Raw genomic sequence first — 21396 nt, forward strand, 5'->3', positions numbered from 1 at the left:
AGACTCTCACAATATTGAACATGTACCTGGACAAGTGTGAGGAAATAGGAATATTATGGTTAGACAAAAAAGGGATCCAGTGCTTTCCCAGTGCCTATGATGAATAAACTCTTCTTAGGCTTCCAGCTGGGTTTAGTTATCAATTATAACCAACATTTTGGTAACAAACTCTGCCATCTTTCAGGGATGATGCCTGAGCACGTCCAGATTGGTGGTATTTACACCCCCGTAGTCTGTCCCTCCTGAATGGTTAGTCCTCATCCAATCAGGTTTCAACTGTAAACAAGGTGCGACAGCAGAAACCTGATTGGGTGGGGACTAACCAATCAGGAGGGGTGGACTACGGGGTATAAATACCACCATACTAGACATGCCCAGACATCATTCCTGATGAAGATGGCAGAGTTTGTTATCGAAATGTTGGTGATAATCGATACCTGTACCCAGCTGGAAGCCCGCGAAGAGTTTATTTGTTATGGTTAGATACTGATTGGCCATCACCAAATTGGAGGGCGAAAGGACCTGTTCCCATGCTCTACGAGATGAAATCCTTCTTCCATTCTTTCTATCTTAGCAGATGTTGGGGAGGAAGGGGGTTGGTTGTAGTTTTGGCTGGGTAGGTGCTCTCTCATTCGTAAGGCCAGTGATGTTGTGGGGACGGAACTGGACTCTCTGACGGTGGTGTCTGAAAAGAGGATGCTGTCCAAGTTGCATGCCATCTTGGACAATGTCTCCCATCCGCTACATAATGGACTGGTTGGGCACAGGAGTACATTCAGCCAGAGACTCACTCCACCGAGATGCAGCACAGAGCGTCATAGGAAGTCATTCCTGCCTGTGGCCATCAAACTTTACAACTCCTCCCTTGGAAGGTCAGACACCCTGAGCCAATAGGCTGGTCCTGGACTTATTTCCTGGCATAATTTACATATTACTATTTAATTATTTATGGTTTATTACTGTTTAATTATTTATGGTGCAACTGTAACGAAAACCAATTTCCCCTGGGATCAATAAAGTATGACTATGACTATGTCTTGTCCCTGCTGCCCTGGGGCTCCCATTGAGCGTAGAGACCAAGTTAGAAGGAAGTAGTTTTATCATTGTTGCATGTACCAAGGCACAGTGAAAAACTTCGTTCTGCTTGCTATCCAAACTGATCATTTCATCGCATCAGTGTAGTATTGGGGTAGTACAAGGGGAAGCAATAACAGAACGCAGAATAAAGTATGACAGTTACAGAGAAGGTGTGGTGCGGGCAGACAATGACGTGCAAAGGCATAATAAGGTAGATTGTGAGGTCAAGAGCTTTTGCCAAATATACACCATTCCCAAGACCTATTGACAGTGGATCGCACTACTGTATATTTCTCAGAATATTTACCTTCAGTACTGGTTGACTCCCACACTCCCTAAAAAGGTTTCTGACTCATGGCCTTCAATGAAACTGCCTCTCCTGTCTCTGTGGAAACCAGGGCCCAGACCTTCCTCAGACTTGGAGGCCCAGGGTAGAGGGTGGAGAGCAAACCGATCAGAATATAGGCCTGGCCCCAACCTACCTTCAGCACTGGAGCTCGTCTCGGGATGCCGACAAGACCTCACAGACAATTACGGCTCGCTGGTCCCACCGTGGCGGCCAGTGGCTGCTTCTCGTCCCAAGTCGCTGAATGCAAGTGTGGAGCCCGCAGACAAGATGCCTCCCGGCAGCCTGAGCTGCAGCTCCAGCTCCAGAGGGAGTGCCGGGAACAAAGGTCACCCGGGCTCAAGAAGCACTCCGAAACTCTGGATTTTAGGGAATCAGGAGAGCAGAACAAAACTATTGGCAGACAATGCAGTGTACAGGGGAGCAACAAAAGGCTGTCAGTACTGTTTCAGCAGCTAATATATTAACAGCTATACTGTAAAACTACAAAATAAAACTTGCAGGTTATTACTGTGCAGGAGATGTTACACCGAGACTCAGTAACACTGCTGACATGAGTTTGTGACTCTGACACGGCTCGGGAAGGAATCTTAATAGTTTTACAGGTCTTCAGGATATGGTCCTTGTTGGCTCCAATTTCCTTTTTCGCTTCCTCATGATCCCCTAGCTCTGCCATCCTCTGTCCTTTTCCCTGCCTCAAAGTTCAAAGTCAGTTTATTATCAAAGTGCACACACATCACCTGGGATTCACTTTTTTGCAGGCATACTCAGTAAATTCAAGAACCACAATAGCATAAATGAAAGACCGTATTGTGCATTGACTTGATTTCTACGGACAGTGTCCAAAGCAAGCTTTTCAGTGCATCTTCAAAGTACATTTCTTCTCCATGGATTGTCACCTTGTCGTGGTGGAGAAGCTTGTGTGGTCCTGAGACCCCGAGAGCAATGCCGTCTGGAGCTATGCTGTGAAGGCGGATGAAGGCTGCAACAAATCCATCGGCTCCAATCGTCGTGGTTTCCATGCCATTGGAATCAGTTGGTTGGTTTGTGAAGTATCGTGTGCTTCTTGGAGTGCAACATCAAGTACACATTAAACAAATACACGCACAGGCATCTTCGCTCTGTACGGCATGAAGACCATCATCCTCGACCTCGAGGGATAGTCACCATGACAATGGAAGTACATTTATTATCAAAGTATGCATCCATTGTAGAACACTGAGATTTGTCTCTTTTCAGGCAGCCATAAAACAAAAGAACCCATGATAAAGGACAAACAAATGCCCGATGTGCAGTGAGCGGGGGAAAAGATCATGCAGGCAATAAAAAGTGAGTAACCAGCATTCAGAATGGAAGTGAGTCCATAGACATGAAGCCTGGAGCAGGTTAACAAACTCAGCCTCACTGCAGCAAAGAGCAGAGCAGACATCATGGAGCTGCGAGCAGAACTGGCCTGACCCTCGCCTCCGGTCCCGACACCCTCCCTTTTCAATACGTCCAGCCGCGTGCTTAAATCGTCCAAATATCGGGTCATTCCTCGCTCAAAGACTTGGGCCCTGTTGCATTTATATGCCCTGGGCCCCAACCCCGCTGCCACGTTCCAGCCTGTACCCAACCTATCAAAATCGGCCCTGTGCTTCGATTGATCAAACCTTGCTCAGACGGGCTCAGAAACTCCTCCGCTCCAACATTTCTCCACTCTGCTTGCTCCAACTCTGACCACTTCTCCTCGAACATGCCCCCACCTCGCTCGCACCCGCACGCCTCGACCCCCAGGTCAGCCTCGCTTCCGCTGGCCTCTTCATTGTTTGCGGTGATCACTTGCCATAACGTTTTCCAGAAAAAGTGTTACTAATAAAGTAGTCTGTTGTATTTCTTGCTTTGAGAACTGTCAGTAAGTTGTCACCAAACCTTAACAGCCCCATCTTAAACCAGAAGTATCTTTAGATTAGATTAGATTAGATTAGATTATGAGGACACGCAGTCCTCTTTTATTGTCATTTAGTAATGCATGCATTAAGAAATGATACAATATTCCTCCGGTGTGATATCACAGAAACACAGGACAGACCAAGACTGAAAAACTGACAAAGACCACATAATTATAACATATAGTTACAACAGTGCAACAATACCGTAACTTGATGAAGAACAGGCCATGGGCACAGTAAAAAAGTTCAAAGTCTCTCGAAAGTCCCACATCTCACGCAGACGGGAGAAGGAAGAAAACTCTCCCTGCCATGCCTGACCACAGTCCGACTCTGAGTTGTTCGAAAACTTCGAGCCTCCGACCAGCCCTCCGACACTGAGCACCATCTCTGCCGAGTGCTTCGACCCTGGCCCCGGCCGCCAGCAGCAGGCAAAGCCGAAGATTTTGGGGCCTTCCCTCTGGAGATTCTCGATCGCACAGTAGCAGCGTCAGCAAACCGGGCATTTCAGAAATTTCTCCAGATGTTCCTCTGCTTCTCACGTCTGTCTCCATCAAATCAGAATTGTGCACAGTACCCTATTTAACAAATATGATACCGTTTCACCGGAGAGCTGCATGCCCTGCGTCGCGTCACCATCTTCTCCTCCGGCCACACATGACAATAATACATCAGTACCAATACCATCTGGAGGTCCAGAGACTAGGACTTCCATTGCGTGACAGCATCAGGGCAACATGCAGAGACCAGCCACCATACACAGACCTTTTCAACCTTACTCAAACCTTTGACTCCAGCAGCCAAGGGGATCCTTGGAACTACGTATTCCATTTCAATGACCTACCCTGACTTATCCTTGCTGTTCTTGCACAGCCAAAGATTCAAAGTACATTTATTATCAAAGTATGTTTGTAGTAACCAACTCTGAGATTTGTCTTCCCACAGAGAGCCACGAAGCAGAGAAAGAAAACCATGGAACCTGTTCCGCGAAAAACATCAAACCCCCAATGTGCACAAAAAAAAGAACAAATCATGCAAACAGCAAAAAAATTAAAAACACTGAATGTAAAACACCAAACCACAAATCATTCAGTTCAGAAACAACAGAAAGTTTGCAGATGCTGTAAATCAAAGTAATACACTCAAAATGCTGGAAGAACTCAGCAGGCCAGGCAGCATCTGTGGAAAAGAGTAACCAGTCGACGTTTCAGGCCAAGACCCTTCTTCAGGATCACTGATCAGAGATGGAGCTGGAGTTTAGCTCAGTTTAGTTTAATATAGCTCTGTGACATTCGTTAACTTCAGGCCGCACAGCCAGTCTGCCCCAGTCAAAATCGCGTAAAACAGCAGCAAATAGGAACGGCCAGAGATCAGAAACACATCATAATGTGAAATACAAAGGCGTTCCACAAACCGCCTCGATTAAACTTTTCCCAAGACCCGGGATGTCAGCCCCATGAGGTCTACAATAAAATCCACCCTCAGGGCAGAATGGCTGCATCATTTCTCCAATGCATTTTTCAATCCAGTTTGCCACAGTAACACGTCAGCTTCATCGAAACTCCCACAACGGAGGAGTCAATCTTTGCCATCCACAAAGTGGGGCGCATCGATGAGCTGCTGCCTCACAACTCTGGGGAACCAGGTTCAGTCCTGACCTCGGGCACTGTCTGTGTGGAGTTTGCACCTTCTCCCTCAGATTGCAGGAACTTCCACTGCGTGCTCTCGTGTCCTTCCACAGTCCCATGTGGATTGGCATTTATAAATTGCTCCCAGGTGTGTAGGTGAGAGGGAGATTAGAATCAGGTTTAATATCACCAGTATATGTTGTGAAATTTGTTAACTTTGCAGCAGCAGTACAATGCAATACATGATAATATAGGAAAAACTATGAATTACAGTGAATATACATGTCTAAGAACAGGAGAGGTCTCTGATAGGGTGGAAGGGAATATAATATGTTATAGGCATCCATTAGTCTCCTGAGACCATGGATTTGCACCTTGGAAGGTTTCCAGGGCACAGGCCTGGACAGGGTTGTATGAAAGACCAGCAGCTGACTATGCTGAAAGTCTCCACTCTCCATGCCACCGATGTTGTCCAAGGGAAGGGCATTAGGACCCATACAGCTTGGCACCGGTGTCGTCGCAGAACAATGTGTGATTAAGTGCCTTGCTCAAGGACACAACACGCTGCCTCAGCCAAGGCTCGAACTCACGACCTTCAGATCACTAGACGAACGCCTTAAACACTTGGCCACGCGCCAACACCAATATAATATGTATGTTTGTGTGTGTATATATGTGTGTGTATATACATGTGTATATATATATACACACATATGGATACTGGATATCAAATAATTAAATTACATAAGTAGTGTAAACATAGAAATAAAAAAGTAGTGAGGTACACACTCAAACTGCTGCAGAACTGGAGAAACTCAGCAAGCCAGGCAGCATCAATGGAAAAAAGTACAGTCAATGTTTCAGGCCGAAACCCTTTGGCAGGACTGGAGAAAAAAAGCTGAGGAGTCAATTTAAAAGGTGGGGTGAGTGGAGAGAGAAACACCAGGTGATAGGTGAAACCTGGGGGGAGAGGTGGGGAGAGATGATGTAAAGAGCTGGGAGGTTGATTGGTGAAAGAGACAGACGGCCATGGAAGAAACAAAAAGGGAGGAGGGGCTCTAGAGGGAGGCGATGGGCGGGCAAGGAGATAGAGTGAGGGAGGGATAAGGGGATGGGAAATGGTGAAGAAGGGTGGTTGGGGGGATTACCAGAAGCTTGAGAGGTTGACGTTCATGTCATCACGTTGGAGGCTACTCAAACAGAGGTGTTGCTACTCCAAGTTAAGTGTGGTCTCATCACGACATTGGAGGAGGCCATGAATGGACATATCGGGAAGTGGGTGGCCACTGGGAGATCTCATTTGTTCTGGCGATCTGTGTAGATGCTCAGCAAAACGGCCTCCTAATCTACGCTGAGTCTCAGTGATATACAGGAGGCCACACTGGGAGCACGGAACACAGTAAATGACCCCCAGCAGACTCACGGACGCTCATAAGTGTCACCTCACCTAGAAGCAGCCCTGGATGGTAGTGAGGGAGAAGGTGCAGGGGCAGGTGTAGCACTTGTTCTGTTTGCAGGGATAAGTGCCAGGAAGGGAGATCAGTGGAGAGGGAAAAATGGACAAGGGATTCACGTAGGGAGTGATCCCTGCAGAAAGGAGAAAGTGGGGGAGGAGGATACTGAGACACTGTTCATGGACTCAATATCCATTCAGAAATCTGATGGCAGAGGGGAAGAAGCTGTTCCTGAATCATTGAGTGTGTGCCTTCAGGCTCCTTGTACCTCCTCCCTGATGGTAGCAATGTTTCGAGGGTTAAGCCCTGGGTTGTGGCGGTCTTTAATGACGGATGACAGTTTTTTGAGGGACCACTCCTTGAAAATGTCTTGGATACAATGGAGGCCAGTGCCCATGATAGAGCTGACTGATCTTACAACTCTACAGCTCACTTTGATCCTGAAGTGGGAATGTTGGCTGAATAAATGGGATTAGTGTGAATGTTTGACAGTCAGCGTGGACACAATGATTGAAGGATCTGTTTCCAGGTTATGTTTCCATGGAACTTTTTGTTGTATAGTGACTACACTCCAGAACCAAGGTCATCCCAAACTCAGCAGTGGAACTCACAGTATGAAGTAATTCCTAGGTGTTACCATTTCAGATGACCTGTCCTGGGCCCAGCGTGCAAATACAGTTACAAAGAAACCATGGCCGTGCCTCTATTTACTTAGGAGTCTGTAGAGATTCAGCATGGCATCTAAAACTTTGACAAAGTTCCATAAATGTGCAGTGGAGAGTATATTGACTGGCTGCATCACAGCTTCGTATAGAAACACCAATGTTCTTGAACAGAAAATCCTACAAAACCTGGTGGATGTGGCCAGCCCACCATGGGTAAAGCCCTCCGTATCACTGAGCACGTCTACATGAAATGCTTTCGCAGGAAAGCAGCATCCGTCATCAGGGTCCTCCGCCACCCAGGGCAGAATCAGAATTAGGTTTAATACCACAGGCATACGTCTTGAAATTTGTTGACTTTGTGGTAGCAGTACAACGCAGTACATAATGTCTGAGAAAATGACAGTAACAGTAGACATATATTAAATAGTTAAACTAAATAGGTAGTGCAAAAATAGAAATCAAAAAGCTCATGAAGTGGTGTTCATGGGTTCCACGTCCATTCAGAAATCGGAAAACAAAGGAGAAGAAGCTGTGGTGTTCTACGTGTCTGTGGTGGCCAGTGCTATCATGTTTGCTGTTGTGTGCTGGGGCAGCAGGCTGAGGATAGCAGACACCAACAGAACCAACAAGCTTATTTGTAAGGCCGGTGATGTTGTGGGGATGGAACTGGACTCTCTCACGGTGGTGTCTGAAAAGAGGATGCTGTCCAAGTTGCATGCCATCTTGGACAATGTCTCCCATCCACCACATAATGTACTGGGTGGGCACAGGAGTACATTCAGCCAGAGACTCATTCCACCAAAATGCAGCACAGAGCGTCATAGGAAGTCATTCCTGCCTGTGGCCATCAAACTTTACAACTCCTCCCTTGGAGGGTCAGACACCCTGAGCCAAGAGGCTGGTCCTGGACTTATCTCATAATTTACTGGCATAATTTACATATTACTATTTAACTATTTATTATTTATGGTGCAACTGTAACAAAAACCAATTTCCCCCAGGATCAATAAAGTATGACTATGACTGTTCCTGAATTGTTGAGTGTGTGCCTTCAGGCTTCTGTACCTCCTCCCTAATGGTAACAATGAGAACAGGGTATGACTTGGGTTATGAGGGTCCTTAATGAAAGACACTTCGTTGAAAGTGTCCCTGAAAGTGAGCCTGCAGGTTCTGGGAACATCTCAGTGATGGGGCAAGTGAAGTTGAATGAAGCCATCCCCTTTGGTTCAAGAGCCTGAAGGTTGAGGGGTAGTAACTGTTTCTGAACCTGGTGGTGCGAGTCCTGAGGCTCTCGTACCTACCTGATGGCAGCAGCGAGAAGAGAGCATGGCCTGGGTGGCGGGGATCCCTTGTGTCTTAATGATGACGAAAAGTCTTTTAAATATTGTAATTGTACCGACTTCCTCTGGCAGCTCAGTCCACAGAACCAACCTGACACACAGGGCCCTTTACAAATCTATGCCCTCGAGTTTTAAACCAAGGAAAAAGGCATCTATGGCCCATGTGATTTTAGAAACCCTCCGCCTCCTACCCTCCAGGGAATAAAACTCCCAGTCTAACTCAAGTCGTCCTGTCCCGGTAACAGCCGGGCGAATCCTTTCTGTACGTGTCCACTCCATCCGACAGCGGGACGATTACAAGAGCACAGAATACTCCAAGCGAGGTCTCATCGGCATCTTGAACAGCACACGGAAGTCCTTCCTAACTGGCAATGAGTCTACAGTCCCTTCCACTACACTCATTAACCTGGGTGTCCACCTCTTACCTCATCCGGGGAAGAGACTACATTGTCCAGAGCCCACAGAACACGAACCTCAGTAGGGAACTCCTGACAGGGATGGGAAAAGCTCTTTAGAAATGCAAATCTAAAGACCCAATCTACTTTCTTCCGTTTGATTTCCACCCCCCCCCCCCCCCCGTCTGCCCAGCCCCTAATGCCAGTTGCGGAAGAGTGCGGGGCGGGGCAGGACCCGAGTGCCGCAGCGTCGTCCTGCAAACGCTTGCGTGTCCGGAGCGCCGCGGGCGCTGGTCTGGCGGCTGCGGAGACCGGCCGGAGTGGGTGAGTAACAGGGGGCAATGGGCCGGGCGGGGGGCTGGCGACGGAGCGAGGTCAACCGCCGCGGTGCGGGGTCTCCGCGCAAAAAAAAAACCACCCGAAACGCCCTCAAACGGGCCGGGGATGACAGAGCTGGCGGCTTGTCGTCTGATGTGCAGTGGTATTTTCAGCCTCTCCCGGGTTCCAAACCCGCCGTATTTCCGCAACCGTGTGCGAAAAAAGAATCATCTGATTCCGCAGCCAGCTGCCGGATCTCAGGAGGTGTCTCCATCAGCTGTGTGTAAGTACAAGATCAGGGCCGTGTGGACAGTGCATTTCACACTAAGTCCTAGCGGTGAACAGGTTGGTGATGATAAGGAAACACACCGCTTCTCTGCGGAAACAGCGAGAACTGTTGGGGCCTCGCTTTAACCTTGAACACAATGCAAATAAACCCAATTGCATTATTTCTTCTTTTTAATCACCTTTCCTTTTTTTTCTTGTTGACAAATTTAAAATATTTCCGCAGTGATGTGTTACCCCCCGGTCTCCCAGGGTTTGGGAGTGATGCTTCTGTCAGTGAAGCCATCTGAGGGATTGCCGGTACCCAGTCGCTGAGCTGAGAGGCAATGGCCGTCGGTAGCACAGTGCCCGTGAGGTCCAGGCTTTTCGACGTTTGCCTCGATCGAGCTAGGCCGAGAAATGCCTTTGCATGGCTCCCTGACAGAGTACAGGCAAAAATCAGCCCGCACTTCAGCTCCTCAATATTGTGTTTCTTTTCTCGCTCTCTCTCTCTCTCTGTGGAGAACTGATTCCTTTTGCCCAGGTCTGGCCTTGGACCATCTGACCAGCAGTGACTGGAACTGAACAAAAATCCTGCCATCGGCTGATGCTCTTAGTTCTGATACTGTGAGGGGTGTTGATGAAACAAGTGGCAGATGGAGTTTAAACCTTAGAAGTGTGAGGCGTTGGGAGAGCCAGAGAATGCTTGCAGCAGGTTCTGAACCAGCAGGAAAAACGGGCTGAAAAATGGCAGATGGAGTTTACTGCAAACAAGTGCAAGGTGTTGTACTTCTGTAGAACCAACCAGAAAATCTTACACAGTGAACGGTAGGGCACTAGGGAGTGTGGTGGAACAAAGAGATCTGGGAACATAGGTCCATAATTCATTGAAAGTGACATCACAGGTAGATGGGGTAGTTAAGAAAGCTTATGGGGTGTTAGCTTTCATAAGTCGAGGGGTAGAGTTTAAGAGTCGTGAGGTAATGATGCAGCTCTATGAAACTGTGGTTAGGCCACACTTGGAGTACTGTGTCCAGTTCTGGTCACCTCACTATAGGAAGGATTTGGGAGTATTGGAAAGGGTATAAAGGAGATTTACCAGGATGCTGCCTAGTTTAGAGAGTACGCTTTATGATCAGAGATTAAGGGAGCTAGGGCTTTACTCTTTGGAGAGAAGGAGGATGAGAGGAGACATGATAGAGGTGTACAAGATAATAAGAGGAATAGATAGAGTGGATAGCCAGCGCATCTTCCCCAGGGCACCACTGCTCAATACAAGAGGACATGGCTTTAAGGTAAGGGGTGGGAAGTTCAAGGGGGATATTAGAGGAAGGTTTTTTACTCAGAGAGTGGTTGGTGCGTGGAATGCACTGCCTGAGTCAGTGGTGGTGGCAGATACACTAGTGAAGTTTAAGAGACTACTAGACAGGAATATGGAGGAATTTAAGGTGGGGGCTTATATTGGAGGCAGGGTTTGAGGGTTGGCACAACATTGTGGGCCGAAGGGCCTGTACTGTACTATTCTATGTTCTATGTTCTATATGTTCTATGAAAGAAAGCTTTTGGCACATTGGCCTTCATAAATCAACGTATTGAGTTCAGGAGATGGGATGTTATGCTGAGGTTGTATGAGATGATGGTGAGGCCTAATTTGCACACATTACTCTTCAATTTCAACTTCAACATAACATCCATCTCCTGTACTCAATACTTTGATGTATGAAGGCCACCTACCAACAGGAAAGATGTAAATAAGTTTGTAAGAGTACAAGGACATTGCTCGGTCTGGAGGACCAGAGTTGCAAGGAAAGATTGGATAGGTTAGGACTTTATTCCTTGGAATACGTAAGATTGAGAGGAGATTTGATGGAGGTATACAAAACTATGAGGGGGATAGATAGAATGAAAGCAGGCAATTTCCACTGAGGTTAGGTGGAATTACAACCAGAGGTCATGGGTTAAGAATGAAAGGTGAGAAGGTTAAGGGGAACTTGAGGGGAAACTTCTTCACTCAGGGTGGTGAGGGTGCGGAATGAGCTGCCGGCACAAGTACTGCATGCAAGCTCGATTTCAATCTTTGAGAGAAGTTTGGATAGGTACATGGATGGTAGGGCGATGGTCCTGGTGTAGGTCGATGGGAGTGGTTGGGCATGGGCTAGGTTGAAGGGCCTGTTTCTGTGCTGTACTTTTCTGTGACTGTATGACTCTTCTCTGTACTTTGTCTGGGAGCTATGTTTATAGCAGGACCCTGGACTTTGATGTACAGAGGGAACTTGGGTCCAAGTGGCTGTATAACTTGTTGGTGTGGTAAATATTATAAGCTATTGGAGCAGAATTAGGCTATTCAGTCCACTGATCTGATCTATTTAATTATGGGTCATTATTTTTTAACCTCATTTGCCTGCATTCACGCCAAAACACTTAACCCCACCCCCTTACCAATTAAGAACATATCAATCTCTGCCTTAAATACACTGACCCTTCAGCGGCATCAAATTCCACCCCATCTCAGTTCTTAAGGGACATTGTTTAATTCTGAGGCAATGCCCTTTGAATTCCTCCCTCTGTAGAATATTCTCTCCAGTTCCACTCTATCCAGGCCTTTCACTATCCAGAAGGTTTCAATGAGATCTTCCCTCCACCTCTTTTGCCCCTCCCACCACACCTCCATCCTTCTGAATGCCCACAAGAACAGGCCCAGGGAAGTTAAGCACTCCTGGTGTATTAAGCCTGTCATTCCTGGGATCGTTCTTGTGAACTTCTCGGGGTGCTGTCCTGGTCCAGTACATCCTTCCTTAAGGTCTGCTCAGAGACAGCGTATCAGCGTATGCCCCGCTTGCCTTTATCACTTGAGGCATCGACTTCAGGAAGTTATGTTGCCGGTGTATGGATCTCCCGATGGGCTGAATCTGGAGCATTGCCTTCAATTTATTTTTTGTTTGTTGATATATAATGTGGAATAGGCCCTTCCAGTCCTTCCAGCCGTGCCACTCAGTAATCCCTCAATTTAATTTTAGCCTAATCACTTGACTATTTACCATAACCAATTAACCTACCTACCGGTACGTCTTTTGGACTGTGGGAGAAAGCCAGAGCAACCGGAGGAAACGCACGCGGTTACGGGGAGAGAACAAACAATCTTATGACAGGCACTGGTAGGAATGGAACCTGGGTTGCCTGTACTGTAAAGCACTGCGCTAACTAGAACACTACAGTGCCGCCCCAAGGCTTTGGAGAGGGCTCATCAGCATGTGGCCTGGGTTAGAAGGCATATGCTATATGGAGTGGCTGGACAAGCTTGGGTTCTTTGGAGTGACAGATGCTGAGGGAAGACTTGGTATATATTTATTAGAGTATGAGAGGCATAGATTGTTATGTGCCATGTCATGTGACATCAGTGACCATGATTTCCACGACCATGATTGTTCCTGGCAAATTTTTCTATGACGTGGGCGATCATGGTCTCTCCATGACCATGATTGATCCTGGCAAATTTTTCTATGATGTGGGCGACCATGGTCTTTCCATGACCATAATTGTTCCTGGCAAATTTCTCTACAGAAGTGGCTTTCGATTGCCGGCTTCTTCGCAGTGTCTTTACATGACGGGTGACTCCATTATCAATACTCTTCAGAGATTGTCTGCCTGGCGTCAGTGGTCGCATAACCGGAACTTGTATGTACCAGCTGCTCATATGACCATCCACCACCTGCTCCCATGGCATTACATGACCCTGATTGGGGGTGGTGGTGCTAAGCAGGTGCTACATCTTGCCCAAGGGTGACCTGCAGGCTAGCGGAGGGAAGGAGTGTCTTATTGTATCTCATACTAGAGCATGCAATTAAGGTGAGAAGTGGTAAGTTGAAGAGAGATGTGTGGAAAAGTTTTTTTTTAAAGTAGTGAGCGGTGGACGCCAAGAATGCATTGCCAGGGCTGGTAGTGGAGGGAAATACGGTGAAAGCATTTAACTTAAGAGGCTGTTGGATGGGAACATGAATGTGCAGAGAATGGGGAGATATAGATGTTATGAAGGCAGTAGGGATTCATTCAGTTAGGTATTTAATTTCAATTTTAATTAGTTTTGCATAGCATCGCAGATTGAAGAGTCTATTCTTGCATGGTATGGTTCTTTGTTCTTCCCTGAGGAACTTCTGTCATGGTATCGTGGGGCTGGAATGACTGATCTCCAACAGCCACGTTCATCTTTGTGTGAGGCGAAAGCCAAGTCAAGTTTGTTGTCATGTGCACAGTACGTGAATGCATAGGCACAAAGAAAAGAACTTACTTTCGGCAGCATCAGGGGCACGCAGCTTCAGAGACACAACATTCACAAGTGGAGCATAAATTATACACCAGCTAACACAATTAGAAGAGCAGAGGCCATTGTTGTGCAAAGTGCTCATGGAGTTGCTGTTCTGGGGAAGTGATTAGGGTTGTGCAGGTTGGTCCAAGACCTGAGTAGTAGCTGTTCTTAAACCTGCTGCTGTGAGTCTTAAATCTTCTGTACCTCCAGTGCAGTGGTGGCTACACAGAGATGGCATGGCCCAGATGGTGGGGATCTTCCTTTGATGTTGCCTTCTGACTGCGGCCATTGGCGTGTTTTGGCTTGAGGCCATTTGGTTTTGAGGGCATCTTGATGGCAAGGACGCGTGGACAGGAATTTGGCATTTTGGTCTATGATTGGACTGTATCCTTGAGAAACATCTTTTCGGCAAAATCTAAACTAAGCACATGTGAGAAGGTTATTAGAAGGTCTGGCTGATTGCATTATCAATGAGAGTTTCTATACCTTCAATATAGTTTCTACCCTTAGAAAAGAGATTTAGTTAAAAGTGCATTCATTATCAAACTGCTCATTTCTTTATGAGCTGTGTTGTATGATGTTGAAAATCATGGTCTTTCTGTGACCATGAATGTTCTTGGCAAATATTTCTACAGAAGTGGTTTGCCGTTACCACCTTCTGGGCAGTGACTTTACAAGATGTTTGACCCCAGCCATGATCAATACTCTTCAGATATTAAACACAAAATAATCTGCAGATGCTGTGGTTAAAGCAACACTTTCAGTACGCTGGATGAACTCAGCAGGTCGGGCAGCATCAGTTAGAAACGATGAGTCGACGTTTCGGGTCAGAACCCTTCGTCAGGACTGAAGAATGAAAGATGGGGAAGGATTTGAAGAATGCTTGTAGCTTCAGTTGAAAGACCAGTAATTTGAAAGACAAAAGGGTGGGGGAGGGGAAGCATTGACGTCATAGCCCTGAAAACAATGGGTAGTAGAAGAAGGAGGTGGACATGAGGGAGCTGGGGGACGGGGTAGAGTGAAATAGGGATAGGGGAAGGGAGGGGGAGGGAATTACTGGAAGTTGGAGAATTCTATGTTCATACTAAGGGGCTGGAGACTACCTAGATGGTATATGAGGTGTTGCTCCTCCAACCTGAGTTTAGCCTCATCATGGCAATAGAAGAGGCCATGTATGGACATATATGAATGGGAGTGGGAAGCAGAGTAGAAGTGGGTGGCTACCGGGAGATCCTGTCTGTGTGGCGGACGGAGCGGAGGTGCTCGATGAAGCGGTCCCCCAATCTGCGTCGGGTTTCACCCATGTAGAGGAGGCCACACCGGGAGTACCGGATGCAATAGATGACCCCAACAGACTCACAAGTGAAGTGTTGCCTCACCTGGAAGGACTGTTGCACCTCCTTGCACCTCCTTTGGTAGAGACATATCTCCACTCCACCACCCTATTGACAAAGTATGTATTCTTCATACAACATTCAGATTAGTCTCCTTCCAGGCAGACACAAATCAAAGAAACCCATTAGAACCCAGTAAAACAAGACCCAATGTGCAGAAAAGAAAACAAATTGTGCAAACAGTAAAAGCAAGCAAGTAACATTTGGAACTGAAGTTCACGAAAGTGAGTCCACAGCCACGAAGCTGATCATCCGTGCAGCCGATCCAGGAGCCCATTAGTTGCAGGCCACAGCTTCAGTTCGGCACAAGTACGAGTAAATCTTGTGAGGAGCAAGCTGAACAGAGGCTTGTCGCTCACCATGTCCTCGTATCCCTACCCCTCGTGATTTTATAAACCTCCATAAAGTCACCCCTCAGCCTACTATACTCCACAGGAGAAAAGCCTCAGCATCTCCGCATCCCCTTTTCCCTCTCTTACCTTATCTCCTTACCTTGCCATCGCCTCCCTCTGGTGTTGCTCCCCCCTTTACTTTTTTCCATGACTTTCTGTCCTCGCCTGTTAGATTCCTTCTTCTCCAGCCTGTATCTCTTTCACCAATCAACTTCTCAGCTTGTTATTTCACCGCTCCACCTCTCGATTTCACCTATCACCTTGTTTCTCAATCCCGTTGCCCCACCCTTTAACTCTACTCCTCATCTATCTTTTCCCTCTCCACTCCTGATGTTTTGGGCGGAGACCCTTCATCTGGACTGGAGAAAAAAAAATCTTTTTTTTTTCCCCTCCAGTCCTGATGAAGAATCTTGGCCCAAAATGTCAACTGTACGCTTTTCCATAGATGCTGCCTGGCCTGCTGAGTTACTCCAGCATTTTGTGTGTGTTGAAGGGCGATTGTGGGAGCAGGTTTACTGTAGGAGCCGAAGGTGGTTGGGGGGGAAGGTGTGTAGAACAAAGGGAATGTCTGCAATAGGATGAGTCAAAATGGCTTGGAATAGTTATCAGTACTTTAAGCTACAATGCATATGATAAGTGATGGTGCTTGCTGGAATTATGTCTGCTGCGAAAGGGATAAAATATAGAGTCAAAAAACTAACTGGTCAAGCAACATTTGTGGAAAGAGAAACAGTTAACATTTCAGATGAGGAACCCTTCATCAGAACTAAGAAAGTGGGGAGAGAAATGTTAGTTTTGGTAGTGTTGAAATGAGGTTGAAGCCAAGGGAACGTCTCTAGTACAGTGAACACATACGGCAGATGAGGTAGGGTGTCATAGTTGTGTGATTTGTGGTACTGGGTTTCTGGGGCATGTCCAACAGGTTAAGTTATTCACAGAAATGAAATAGTGGCACGGTAGTGTAGTTGTTAGCACAACGCTTTACAGTTTTGGTGATCCAGGTTCAATTCCCGCCACTGCCTGTTGTATGTTCTCCCCGTGATCGCATGGGTTTCCTCTGGTGCTCTGGTTTCCTCCCACAGTCCAAAGGCGTACCGGTTGGTAGATTAATTGGTCATTGTAAAGGGAGAATGGACATGAAAGCACAGAGGAACATCTGGAGAAATTTCTGAAACGCCCGTCCGCTACTGTTGTTACTGTGTGGTTGGGAATCTTTTGGAGGGTAGGCCTCAAAATCCCCGGCCTTGCCTGCTGTTGGCAACCGAGAAGGAGGTTGAATCGGTCGGACAGAGTTGGCGCTCAGGACTCGGTGTCGGAGAGCTGATCAGAGCTCGAAGTTTTCGGATGACTCAGTCGGATTGTGGTCGGCATGGCAGGGAGAGTTTTTCTTCCTTCTCCCGTCTGCGTGAGATGTGGGACATTTGAGAGACTTTAAACTTTACTGTGCTCACGGACTTTCTTCATCAAGTTATGGTATTGTTACACTGTTTGTAACTATACGTTATAATGTGGTTTTGTCAGTTTTTTCAGTCTTGGTTTGTCCTGTGTTTTTTGATATCACACCGGAGGAAATAATGTATCATTTCTTAATGCATGCATTACTAAATGACAATAAAAGAGGACTACGTGTCTTCATAATCTAAATTTCCCCGTGCTAGGGTTAAGTCAGAGGTTGCTGGGTGGCAGGGCGTCAAAGGGCCTGTCCCACACGGTATCTCAATAAATAAATCAATTAAAGGATGGCATGTGGGGAAAGTCCTTGTCCAGACGGGGATAAAAAGACCATGTTATCTGAAGTCAGAGTGTTTCATATGAAGTGTGGAAGGCTGTGATGTGCTCCGCGTTCCGACTTTCCTTAGCAGGAACTTGTGAATGAACCTTTGGTTTGATTGTGATGATGCAGCTGGAGATATTCCAGGCCACGAGGTCAGAGTATGGAAAGAACACAGGAAGTAGGAGCCAGAGTCGTCCTTGGAGACTGCTCCCTCGTTCAACCACCTTCCGCCTCAGCGCCATTCTCTCCCCTGCCAACGCTTTGTGAATAAGGGGGGAAGAGGAATGATGAAATACGGGGGGGGGGGGGCGCAGGGAAGAGGTCAGGCTAGGGCGATTGAAATTTGAGGAAATTTTTAGAGTGGAAGGGGATTTGGAGGATGGGAGCTATCCAAGGCTTAGAGGAGGAGAGTCTCTATTTCCTGAGGAGTCTGAGGTCCTTTAACATCTGCCGGACGATGCTGAGGATGTTCTACGGGTCTGTGGTGGCCAGTGCTGTTGCTGTAATGTTTGCTGTTGTGTGCTGGGGCAGCAGGCTGAGGGTGGCAGACACCAACAGAATCAACAAACTCATTCGTAAGGCCGGTGATGTTGTGGGGATGGAACTGGACTCTCTGACAGCGGTGTCTGAAAAGAGGATGCTGTCCAAGTTGCATGCCATCTTGGACAATGTCTCCCATCCACTACACAATGTACTGGTTGGGCACAGGAGTACATTCAGCCAGAAACTCATTCCACCGAGATGCAACACAGAGCGTCATAGGAAGTCATTCCTGCCTGTGGCCATCAAACTTCACAACTCCTCCCTTGGAGGGTCAGACACCCTGAGCCAATAGGCTGGTCCTGGACTTATTTCCTGGCATAATTTACATATTACTATTTAATTATTTATGGTTTATTACTGTTTAATTATTTATGGTGCAACTGTAACGAAAACCAATTTCCCCTGGGATCAATAAAGTATGACTATGAGTATGAAGTTATATTCCATCTGCCACTTTTTTTGCCCAATCTGTCTAACATCTTTTGCTTCCTCAACACCTCCTGCCCTTCCACCTATCTTTGTATCGTCTGCAAAACTGGCCACAAAGCCATCAGTTCCTTCATCCAAATCATTGACATCTAATGTAAAAAGAAGTGGTGCCAACGCAGACCCCTGTGGAACGCCACTAGTCATGACATGTGTGAGTGACGATAAATAAGTGGGGGGAGAAGATGGCGGTGCGCCTGCGTGTGCGCAGTCCTCCGGTGAAAAATGATGTCGTATCTGTTAAATAGGGGCCGTGGACAATTCTGATTTGATGGAGAATGGACTGAAAGCACAGAGGAACATCTGGAGAAATTTCTGAAACGCCCGTTCGCTGCTGTCATTACTGTGTGGTCGGGAATCTTTCGGAGGGTAGGCCTCAAAATCCCCGGCCTTGCCTGCTTTTGGCGACCGAGAAGGAGGTCGAGTCGTTCAGACAGAGATGGCACTCAGTACTCGGTGTCGGAGAGCTGATCAGAACTCGAAGTCTTCGGATGACTCAGAGTCGGATTGTGGTCGGCGTGGCAGTGAGAGTTTTTCTTCCTTCTCCCGTCTGCGTGAGATGTGGGACATTTGAGAAACTTTGAACTTTACTGTGTTCATGGACTTCTTCATCAAGTTATGGTATTGTTACACTGTTTGTAACTGTATGTTATAATTATGTGGTTTTGTCAGTTTTTTCAGTCTTGGTCTGTCCTGTGTTTTGTGATATCACACCGGAGGAAATAATGTATCATTTCTTAATGCATGCATTACTAAATGACAATAAAAGAGGACTGCGTGTCTTCATAATCTAAAAAAAAATTACTTTGAACTTTGAATTTATTCTCTGGCCATTCATCCTTGACTAGGTGCTTAGAACTGGGACCAAAGTCTTAAAATATTCAACAATGAACAAACTGCTGGAAGAACTATCACTTGCCAGCCCTTGCCCCATGCCTCACCTCTTTATATTAGCTGTCTCCCTCCTTGCATTCCAGATGAAGGGTCTCCTGAAACATCAAAGTTCAGAGTGAATTTTATTATCAGATACCACATAAAACCCTGAGATTCATTTCCCTGTGGGCATACTCAGCAAATCTATAGAATAGTAACTATAACAGGATCAATGAAAGATCAACCAGAGTGCAGAAGACAACAAACTGTGCAAATGCAAATATAAATAAATAGCAATAAATAATGAGAACATGAGATAATGAATCTTTAAAGTGAGGCAAGTGAGAGTAGTTATCCCCTTTTGTTCAAGAGCTTGATGGTTGTGGGGTGGTAACTGTTTTTTACCCTGGTGGTGCGAGTCCTGAGGTTGATGTATCTTCTTCCTGATGGCAGCAGCGAGAAAAGAGCATGGCCTGGGTGCTGAAGATGGATTAGATTAGATTATGAGGACACTCAGTCCTCGTTTATTGTAATTTAGAAATGCATGCATTAAAAAATGATACAACGTTCCTCCAGAATGATATCACAAGAAAACACAGGACAAACCAAGACTAAAACTGACAAAACCACATAATTATAACATATAGTTACAACAGTGCAAAGCAATACCATAATTTGATAAAGAGCAGACCATGGGCACAATAAAAAAAAAAGCCTCAAAGTCTGGATAGCTCCATCATCTCACGTAGACGGTAGAAGGGAGAAACTCTCCCTGCCATGAACCTCCAAGCGTCACCAACTTGCCGATGCAGCACTATTGGGAGCAGCCGACTCTGAGTCCGTCTGAAAGCTTAGAGCCTCCAACCAGCCCCTCTGAGCACCATCCTCTGCCGAGTGCTTCGACCCCCCCCCCGGCCGCTGAGCAGCCAGCAAAGCCGAGGACTCGGGGCCTTCTTCGGAGATTCCGGACCACACAGTAGCAGCGGCAGCGAAGCAGGCATTTCAGAAGTTTTCCAGATATTCCTCCGTGCTCTCACGTCCGTCCCCATCAAATCAGGATTGTGCATGGTACCCTACTTGACAAAAAACAGACATCACCGCCGGAGTGGCCACTGCGAGCTGCGTCGCGCCGCCAATTTTCTCCTCTTCTTCTGCCACCATTCAGCAGGATGCTGCTTTCCTATGATAGCATTTCACGTAGATCTGCTCAATGGTCGGCAGGGCATTGCCCATGACGGACTCAGCTGCACCCACAACCTTTTGTGTGATTTTCTGTTCAAAGGCATTGGTGTTCCCATACCAGACCATGATGCAGCCAGTCGATACACTCTCCACTACACATCTATAGAAGTCCGTTGGAAAAATATTGGAAAGATATTTTTGATATTATTTCAACGGTTTTGAATACAACCTCACCCAATTACTGCTATTTTTGGATTACTAATGATCGACTCAGATCATTTAACCTCTTCAGCTCGTCGGATGATTGCATTTGTTACATTAATGGCTAGAAGATCCATTTTGCTGAATTGGAAAGAGATTAACCCTCCTACTGTATTCCACTGGTTTTCACAAACTATGTTGTGTTTAAATTTGAAAAAAATTAGGAAGTGTGGTTTATGACCCTTCCATTAAATTTGAAAAAACTTGGAGCCCATTTATTCAGCATTTTCATGTGATGTAATTTGACCATTTCCAAACTTATTTTGTCCTGACGAAGGGTCACGGCCTGAAACGTCGACTGTACCTCTTCCTACAGATGCTGCCTGGCCTGCTGCGTTCACCAGCAACTTTGATGTGTGTTGCTTGAATTTCCAGCATCTGCAGAATTCCTGTTGTTTACTTCTCTGTAGTGTTGGTTGAGAGGAATGGAGTCGTCGACACTAAGGTTTTCTTCTCTCCCATTTTTACGTTGTTAGAATTGCCCAAGTCTTTTTAGTTTAGTTGATTAATTCTGTTTAGATTAGTTTTTTTTTGGGGAGGGGGGTTGTTTTTTAAAAATTTTTTTAAATTTATTTTTTCTTTTTTCATGATTTTTCTCAAGTTATTTTCTTTTTTCCGGTATTATTCATTGGTATCCTACGTGATTGGGAGTTTTGCCAGTTAATACTATTTGGTTTTACTCATCTTAAGTATAACAATGTATTCCCAACAATTTTGTATTATTGCTATGTTATGTTTATATTTTATGAAACTAATAAAAAGATTGAAAAAGA

The 21396-nt window shown here is 46.2% G+C and overlaps 1 protein-coding gene across 1 annotated transcript in view; it reads right to left on the reverse strand.

The window, feature by feature from the left end:
* Window positions 1–8979, reverse strand: part of LOC140203797 (nesprin-2-like) — a 66873-nt gene extending 57894 nt beyond the window's left edge. The window contains exon 1 of the mRNA XM_072269874.1: window positions 8864–8979. The gene's annotated coding sequence lies outside the window, so the exon portion shown is untranslated. The remainder of the gene's footprint in view (window positions 1–8863) is intronic.
* Window positions 8980–21396: the final 12417 nt, after the last annotated feature.

This window comes from Mobula birostris, chromosome 10 (genome assembly GCF_030028105.1).
Source record: "Mobula birostris isolate sMobBir1 chromosome 10, sMobBir1.hap1, whole genome shotgun sequence".
Lineage (NCBI taxonomy): Eukaryota > Metazoa > Chordata > Chondrichthyes > Myliobatiformes > Myliobatidae > Mobula > Mobula birostris.